This window comes from Pseudophryne corroboree, chromosome 3 (assembly GCF_028390025.1).
Source record: "Pseudophryne corroboree isolate aPseCor3 chromosome 3, aPseCor3.hap2, whole genome shotgun sequence".
NCBI lineage: Eukaryota > Metazoa > Chordata > Amphibia > Anura > Myobatrachidae > Pseudophryne > Pseudophryne corroboree.
Window position 1 is genome coordinate 67,990,647 of NC_086446.1, and position 9,159 is coordinate 67,999,805.

The following is a 9,159-nucleotide window of genomic DNA, read 5'->3' on the forward strand; positions in this document are numbered from 1 at the left end:
TATCACTGTGATAAAGTACCAGCCAATCGGCTCCTAACTGCCATGTCACAGGCTGTGTTTGAAAAATGACAGTTAGGAGCCGATTGGCTGGTACTTTATCACAGTGATATTTATCACTTTTCAAGCTTAGTACATCTGGCCCATGGAGAGAGAAAAACAGGCATGAGGAGAGAAGACAGGGACTACTTACCCGATCAGCCGGCCAGCCAGCCCCCTCCAGCATGCCAGTCACGGACCGGTAGATGCTAGAATCAAGTGGGCTAAGGCACCTTTTCTGTAAGGGGGAGGAGTTATGACACAAGGGGGAGGAGCTAGGCCAGCGGGATAGTTCCTCTACTATCCACGCCACCAACTATTACCTTTAGTAATTAGGTGGTGAGCGAAGCGGAGCGGAGCGAGCCACCGTGCCCGAAGCGTGGCGAGCGAAGCGAGCCCGCGAGGGTACTTTTTGGGTACCCTGTTCGCCCGTAGCTCCTCCCCCTGGTGACGTAGCTCCTCCCCTCAATACGTCACAAGGTCCCTTCAGCCCCTCCGATATAGAACCAACCGTCACGGACCTGCTGCAGAGTCACTTCCTCACCCGACCTCTGAACTCTCAAAGGCCCATGGGAAGTTGGGAACTGCCTGAGAGGAGCTGGCCGGGTGAAGTGACTCTGCAGCTCCCCCTACAGTTCAGTCAGCCCAGCCTCCACATACGTATAATGAGGCTGTGCTGCAGCTGCGTGCACATTACAGTGAGTGAGTGAGCCTGCCCTGCTGCCTTCAAGTCCTCCGTCTCCGGTAAACTTCGGAGGGGTGGGAGGGGGGGTCACAATCGGCAGCCCTTGGTGTAAGCTCAGGTGGGGGGTGGACATTGTCTGCGGCAGTCAGCCCGGGAAGGGGGGTGGATTGGTATTCTGACAGTACAATCCACCCCTGCTGCCACTGCCCAATCATTCAGTGACAGGGGCGTGCTCTCATATCTGAAAGCACGCCCCTTGTCAAAGCGGCACTCCTAGAGGTGCCGCCAGAGCCGGCCCTAACCAATATGATGCCCTAGGCAAGATTTCGGCTGGTGCCCCCTAGCACCACCGCTGGTTCCGCCTCTAACCTTGCACTTCTTTCCCAGCACCATCACCCCTCATCCATAGCAGTCCTTATTTTGGTGTTTGTACCCCCCTATATTTTAAATAGGAACAGTTCGCACATTTGGCGCACAGCCCAAAAAGGAGTGTGTTTTTGCTGGCAAGGGGCATGGCCACACAATAGAAACCCCAATTCCAATTACGCCACACAGTACTGCACTTTGGCCCTCATTCCGAGTTGATCGGTCGCAAGGCGAATTTAGCAGAGTTACACACGCTAAGCCGCCGCCTACTGGGAGTGAATCTTAGCTTCTTAAAATTGCGACCGATGTATTCGCAATATTGCGATTACTAACTACTTAGCAGTTTCAGAGTAGCTCCAGACTTACTCTGCCTGTGCGATCAGTTCAGTGCTTGTCGTTCCTGGTTGACGTCACAAACACACCCAGCGTTCGCCCAGGCACTCCCACCGTTTCTCCAGCCACTCCTGCGTTTTTTCCGGAAACGGTAGCGTTTTCAGCCACACGCCCCTGAAACGCCGTGTTTCCGCCCAGTAACACCCATTTCCTGTCAATCACATTACGTTCGCCGGAGCGAAGAAAAAGCCGTGAGTAAAAATACTTTCTTCATAGTAAAGTTACTTGGCGCAGTCGCAGTGCGAACATTGCGCATGCGTACTAAGCGGATTTTCACTGCGATGCGATGAAAAATACCGAGCGAACAACTCGGAATGAGGGCCTTTATTCACATTTGATCGTGCGATAGTGTCCATAATTCATATTACATCCCACAGTAGAATCACTTTACCTTATAAACGTTACTCCTCACAGTAGAGCCCCTTATTCACATTACATCACACTGAATTGCTCCTTATTCACATTTCACCACACCCTATTGCTCTTTATTCACATTAGACGACACAGTAGTGCCCTTTCTATATGCAACGCCACATAGTAGAGCACTTTAAACACATAATGCCACACAGTAATGCCCCTAACACATGAGACACATTATTAATGTCCTTATAAACATACAGTAATGCGCCTTACACATTATGACAACCTTTATTAATGCCCTTTTACACATAATGTCCCTTACACATACGCTGCACATTATTAATGCCCTTATACACATAATGACACATAGTGCCCCCTACACATTTGCTGCACGTTATTAGTGCCCCTATACACATACAGTAGTACCCTGGTACACATATGCCACACATTATTAATGCCCTTATACACATAATGACACACATAGTGCCCCTTACACATATGTTGCACATTATTAATGCATTTGTACATGACACACATAATGCTCCTTACACATATTCCGGACACTACTGCACAACCAACCCACTCACATGTACACAGCACTCACACTGCCACTAACACTGTGACCTCTGCCTCTGCTTGGACACAGATGTGTCCTCATAAATCTTGCCTCAATGTGAACGTCGGGCACATTTTTTTAATGAAAATGCATCTTATTTGCATTGCTATGTGGCTAGGATGCACAAGCAGCTTCTGTTGATTAAAATGATATGCAGCATGCCTATATACTGTGTGAGACTGTGGCTGTATCTGCATATGAAATGCCACACACAGAATATAGGCATGCCACATATCATTTTACTCAGCAGAATCTGCTGATGCCCCTAGGCATATCAAATGCCCTAGGCAATTGCCTAGTTTGCCTATACCTATGGCCGGCTCTGGGTGCCGCTTGCAGGGGTTTTTGTAATGGGCTTTTACTGCCCGATGCCTGGCCCCGCCCCCCGCTTCCGGCCCTCTCACATAGCCAGCGGGAGGCACCGAAAGCGGTGCCTCTGATTCATAAGTAAAACTGTTTTTTTTACATAAAAAGATGATTAAAATAATATAAAGGGTAAGCACATACTTATGACACATCATATGTGTCATAAGTATCTTCTTTCTATTTTCTCTAACGTCCTAGTGGATGCTGGGAACTCCGTAAGGACCATGGGGAATAGCGGGCTCCGAAGGAGGCTGGGCACTCTAGAAAGATCTTAGACTACCTGGTGTGCACTGGCTCCTCCCACTATGACCCTCCTCCAAGCCTCAGTTAGATTTCGTGCCCGGCCGAGGTTGGATGCACACTAGGGGCTCTCCTGAGCTCTTAGAAAGTTATAGTCTTAGAATTTGTTCTTTTCAGTGAGACCTGCTGGCAACAGGCTCACTGCAGCGAGGGACTAAGGGGAGAAGAAGCGAACTCGCCTGCTTGCAGCCGGATTGGGCTTCTTAGGCTACTGGACACCATTAGCTCCAGAGGGATCGACCGCAGGCCCAGCCTTGATGTTCGGTCCCGGAGCCGCGCCGCCGTCCCCCTTACAGAGCCAGAAGCAAGAAGATGGTCCGGAAAATCGGCGGTATGAAGACTCAGTCTTCACCAAGGTAGCGCACAGCACTGCAGCTGTGCGCCATTGCTCCTCTCACACACTTCATACTCCGGTCACTGAGGGTGCAGGGCGCTGGGGGGGGGCGCCCTGAGGCAGCAATAAAAACACCTTGGCTGGCAAAAATACCTCAATATATAGCCCCAGGGGCTATATATGAGGTAAATACCCCTGCCAGAAGTCCATAAAAAACGGGAGAATAGGCCGCGAAAAAGGGGCGGAGCCTATCTCCTCAGCACACTGGCGCCATTTTCCCTCACAGCTCCGTTGGAGGGAAGCTCCCTGGCTCTCCCCTGCAGTCTACAAGGGTTAAAAAAAGAGAGAGGGGGCACTAAATTTAGGCGCAGTATACATTATATATATAGATATAAAGCTATAGGGGACATAACTCAGTTAGTCCCTGCAGTATATAGCGCTCTGGTGTGTGCTGGCATACTCTCACTCTGTCCCCCCAAAGGGCTTTTGTGGGTCCTGTCCTCGTTTAGAGCATTCCCTGTGTGTCTGCGGTGTGTCGGTACGGCTGTGTCGACATGTTGAATGAGGAGGCTTATATGGTGACGGAACAGAGGCCGATATATGTGATGTCGCCCCCTGTGGGGCCGACACCAGAGTGGATAGAGAGGTAAAAGGTATTAACCGACAGTGTCAACTCCCTACATAAAAGGGTGGATGACGTAACAGCTGTGGGACAGCCGGCTTCGCAGCCCGCGCCTGCCCAGACGTCTCAAAGGCCATCAGGGGCTCAAAAACGCCCGCTCTCTCAGATGGCAGACACAGATGTCGACACAGAGTCTGACTCCAGTGTCGACAAGGTGGAGACATATACACAATCCAATCCGTGACTTGATCCCGGCAATAAAAAATGTGTTATACATTTCTGACTTTAACCTCTATAAATGGGTTTTAGGTTTGGGGAGAAAAAACAGGCAGTGTTTTGTTCCCCCATCAGATGAATAATTGAAGTGTGTGAAAAGCGTGGGTTCCCCCGTTAAGAAACTGGTAATTTATAAAAAGTTACTGATGGCGTACCCTTTCCCGCCAGGAGGATAAGTTACGCTGGGAGATATCCCCTAGGGTGGATAAGGCGCTCACACGTTTGTCAAAAAAGGTGGCACTGCCGTCTTAGGATACGGCCACTTTAATAGGTACCTGTTGATAAAAAAAAAAAAAAAAAAACAGGAGGCTATCCTGAAGTCTGTATTTACACACTCAGGTACTAGACTGAGACCTGCAGATAGTGCTGCTGCAGCGTGGTTGGTGACCCTGTCAAACAGGGATAATAGTTGGCAAACATAAAAACATATTAAAGACGTTGTCTTATATATGGGGGATGCACAGAGGGATATTTTGCCGGCTGGCATCCAAAATAAATGTAATGTCCATTCTGTCAGGAGGGTATTAGAGACCTGTCACTGGACAGGTGATGCTGACTTAAAAAGCGCATAGAGAGCCTTATAAGAGTGAGGAATTATTTGGGGATGGTCTTTGGGACCTCGTATCCACAGCAACTGCTGGGAAGAAATAATTTTACCTCAGGTTTCCTCACAGAAAAAGGTACAGTCCTTTCGGCTTCAGAAAAGCAAGCGGGTCAAATGGCGCTTCCTTTCTGTACAGAGACAAGGGTAGAGGGAAAAAGCTGCACCAGTCAGCCTGTTCCCAGAATCAAGATTCTTCCCCCGCCTCCTGTGAGTACACACCATGACGCGGGTGCTCCACAGGTGTAGCCAGGTACGGTGGGGGGCCGCCTCAAAAATTTCAGCAATTAGTGGGCTCGCTCACAGGTGGATCCCTGTTTCTTCCAAGTAGTATTTCAGGGGTACAAGCTGGAATTAGAGATGTCTCCCCCCAGCCGTTTCCTAAAATATGCCTTGCTGACAACTCCCTCAAGCAGGGAGGCTGTGCTAGAGGCAATTAATAAGCGGTATTCCCAGCAGGTAATACTCAAGGTGCCCCTACTTCAACAAGGACGGGGTTACTATTCCACACGGGTTGGGGTACCGAAACCGCATGGTTCGGTGTGACCCATTTTATATTTAAAATCCTTGAACATAAAAAAATTCAAGTTCAAGATGGAATCGCTCAGGGCGGTTATTGCAAGCCTGGACGAGGGGGATTACATGGTATCCCGGGACATCAAGGATGCTTACCTGCATGTCCCCATTTACCATCCTCGCCAGGAATACCTCAGATTTGTGGTACAGGATTACCATTACCAAGTCCAGACACTGCCGTTTGGACTGTACATGGCACCGAGGGTGTTTTATCAAGGTAATGGCCGAAATGATGATACTCCTTCAAAAAAAGGGAGTTGTAATTATCCCGTAATTGGACAATCTCGTTATGAGGGCGAGGTCCAAGGAGCAGTTGGTAGTCGGGGTAGCACTATTTTGGAAAGTGCTACAACAGCATAGGTGGATTCTAAACAGTCCAAAGTCACAGCTGGTTCCTATGACACGTCTACTGTTCCTGGGGATGGTTCTGGACATAAACCAGAAATAGTGTTTCTCCCGGAGGAGAAAGCCAAGGAGTTGTCATCTCTAGTCAGAGACCTCCTGAAACCAAAATAGGTAGCGGTGCATCATTGCACGCGAGTCCTGGGAAAAATGGTAGCTTCTTACGAAGCAATCCCATTAGGCAGGTTCCATACAAGAACTTTTCAGAGGGACCTGTTGGACAAGTGGTCCGGATCGCATCTTCCGATGCATAGGCTGATAACCCTGTCTCCAAGGACCAGGGTATCTCTACTGTGGTGGCTGCAGAGTGCCCATATTCAAGAGGGCCGCAGGTTCGGCATACAGGACTAGGTCCTAGTGACCATGGATTCCAGCCTTTGAGGCTGGGGGGCAGTCGCATAGGGAAGAAACTTCCAGGGACTTTGGTAAAGTCAGGTTATTTCCCTACACATAAATATTCTGGATCTGAGGGCCATTTACAATGCCCTGAGGCCAGCAAGGCCTCTGCTTCAAAACCAGCCGGTACTGATCCAATCAGACAACATCACGGCAGTCGCCCATGTAATCAATAGGGCGGCACAAAAAGCAGGATGGCGATGGCAGAAGCCACAAGGATTCTCCGATAGGCGGAAAATCATGTGTTAGCACTGTCAGCAGTGTTCATTCCCGGAGTGGACAACTGGGAAGCAGATCTTCTCAACAGACACGACCTCCACCCGGGAGAATGGGGACTTCCTCCAGAAGTCTTCCAATAGGATTGTACACCATTGGGAAAGGCCACAGGTGGACATGATGGCGTCCCGCCTTAACAAAAAGCTATAAAAGATATTGCTCCAGGTCAAGGGACCCTCAGGCGATAGCTATGGACGCTCTGGTAACACCGTGGGTGTACCAGTCGGTTTAGGTGTTCTCCCCTCTGCCTCTCATACCAAAGGTACTGAGAATAATAAGAAGGCGAGGAGTAAGAACGATACTCGTGGATGGCCAAGAAGAGCTTGGTACCCAGAACTTCAAGAATTTATATCAGAGGACCAATGGCCTCTGCCACTCAGTCAGGACCTGCGGCAGCAGGGGCCCTGTCTGTTCCAAGACTTACCGCGGCTGCGTTTGACGGCATGGCGGTTGAACGCCGGATCCTGAAGGAAAAGGGTATTCCGGAGGAAGTAATTCCTACGCTTACTAAAGCCAGGAAAGAGGTTACAGCAACTCATTATCACCGCATATGGCGAAAATATGTTGCATGGTGTGAGGCCGAAAGGGCCCCAACAGAGGAATTTCAACTAGGTCGATTTCTGCATTTCCTGCAAGCAGGAGTGACTATGGGCCTTAAATTGGGTTCCATTAAGGTACAGATCTCGGCTCTGTCGATTTTCTTTCAAAAAAGAACTAGCTTCAGTACCTGAAGTTCAGACATTTATAAAAGGAGTGCTGCATAGTCAGCCCCCGTTTGTGCCTCCTGTGGCACCTTGGGATCTCAACGTGGTGTTGAGTTTTCTTAAAATCACTTTGGTTTGAACCACTAAAAACCGTGGATCTGAAATATCTCACATGGAAGGTGGTTATGTTATTGGCCTTGGCTTCTGCCAGGCGAGTATCAGAATTGGCGGCTTTGTCTTGTAAAAGCCCTTATTTGATTTTCCATATGGATAGGGCAGAATTGAGGACTCGTCCCCAGTTTCTCCCTAAGGTGGTGTCAGCGTTTCACCTGAACCAGCCTATTGTGGTGCCTGCGGCTACTAAGGATTTGGAGGACTCCAAGTTGCTAGACGTTGTCAGGGCCCTGAAAATATATGTTTCCAGGACGGCTGGAGTCAGAAAATCTGACTCGCTGTTTATCCTATATGCACCCAACAAGCTGGGTGCTCCTGCTTCTAAGCAGACTATTGCTCGTTGGATTTGTAGTACAATTCAGCTTGCACATACTGTGGCAGGCCTGCCACAGCCAAAATCTGTCAATGCCCATTCCACAAGGAAGGTGGGCTCATCTTGGGCGGCTGCCCGAGGGGTCTCGGCTTTACAACTTTGCCGAGCAGCTACTTGGTCAGGGGCAAACACGTTTGCAAAATTCTACAAATTTGATACCCTGGCTGAGGAGGACCTGGAGTTCTCTCATTCGGTGCTGCAGAGTCATCCGCACTCTCCCGCCCGTTTGGGAGCTTTGGTATAATCCCCATGGTCCTTACGGAGTTCCCAGCATCCACTAGGACGTTAGAGAAAATAAGAATTTACTCACCGGTAATTCTATTTCTCGTAGTCCGTAGTGGATGCTGGGCGCCCATCCCAAGTGCGGTTTATCTGCATTACTTGTACATAGTTATTGTTAACTAAATCGGGTTATTGTTGAGCCATCTGTTGAGAGGCTCTATTGTTTCATACTGTTAACTGTGTTTCATATCACGAGTTGTACGGTGTGATTGGTGTGGCTGGTATGAGTCTTACCCGGGATTCAAAATCCTTCCTTATTGTGTACGCTCGTCCGGGCACGGTACCTAACTGAGGCTTGGAGGAGGGTCATAGTGGGAGGAGCCAGTGCACACCAGGTAGTCTAAGATCTTTCTAGAGTGCCCAGCCTCCTTCGGAGCCCGCTATTCCCCATGGTCCTTACGGAGTTCCCAGCATCCACTACGGACTACGAGAAATAGAATTACCGGTGAGTAAATTCTTATTATTTTAATCATTTATGACAGGGGAGGCACTGCCTCCCCTGACTGCACGTCCCTGGTTGGGAGGTATCCTGGTGGCAATAGGTTTTGTGTGACTACAAGTCTCATAAAGACCTTCCATTCTCATAAGGGTAAATTTACTAAGGTATGAGGTTTTTAGAACTGGTTATGTTGCCCATAGCAACCAATCAGATTCTATGTATTATCTTCTAGAAGCAGCTAGATCAACGTTAAGCAGAATCTGATTGGTTGTTATGGCCAACATCACTTGTAAATTTACCCCATAATGCTCTGCTCAATCCTAGCTGCTCTGGCACTATAAGTTCCAGCATGGCCTTCTAAGCCTTGGCTGGCCATGTTTGTATGCTGCGACTTATAGTTCCACAGAAGAAGCAGAGGCCATGGTGACACTCCCCCCAACCACAAGTTAGGTCATGTGACACTGAGCGACTGTAATGAGAACCCTGCCGGTGACAGAGCGATGAAGGGGGGGAGGCCTGGAACGGTTGATTCTATGGTTGATTCTATATCGGAGTTGGAGAAGGGACCTTCTGACGTCACTA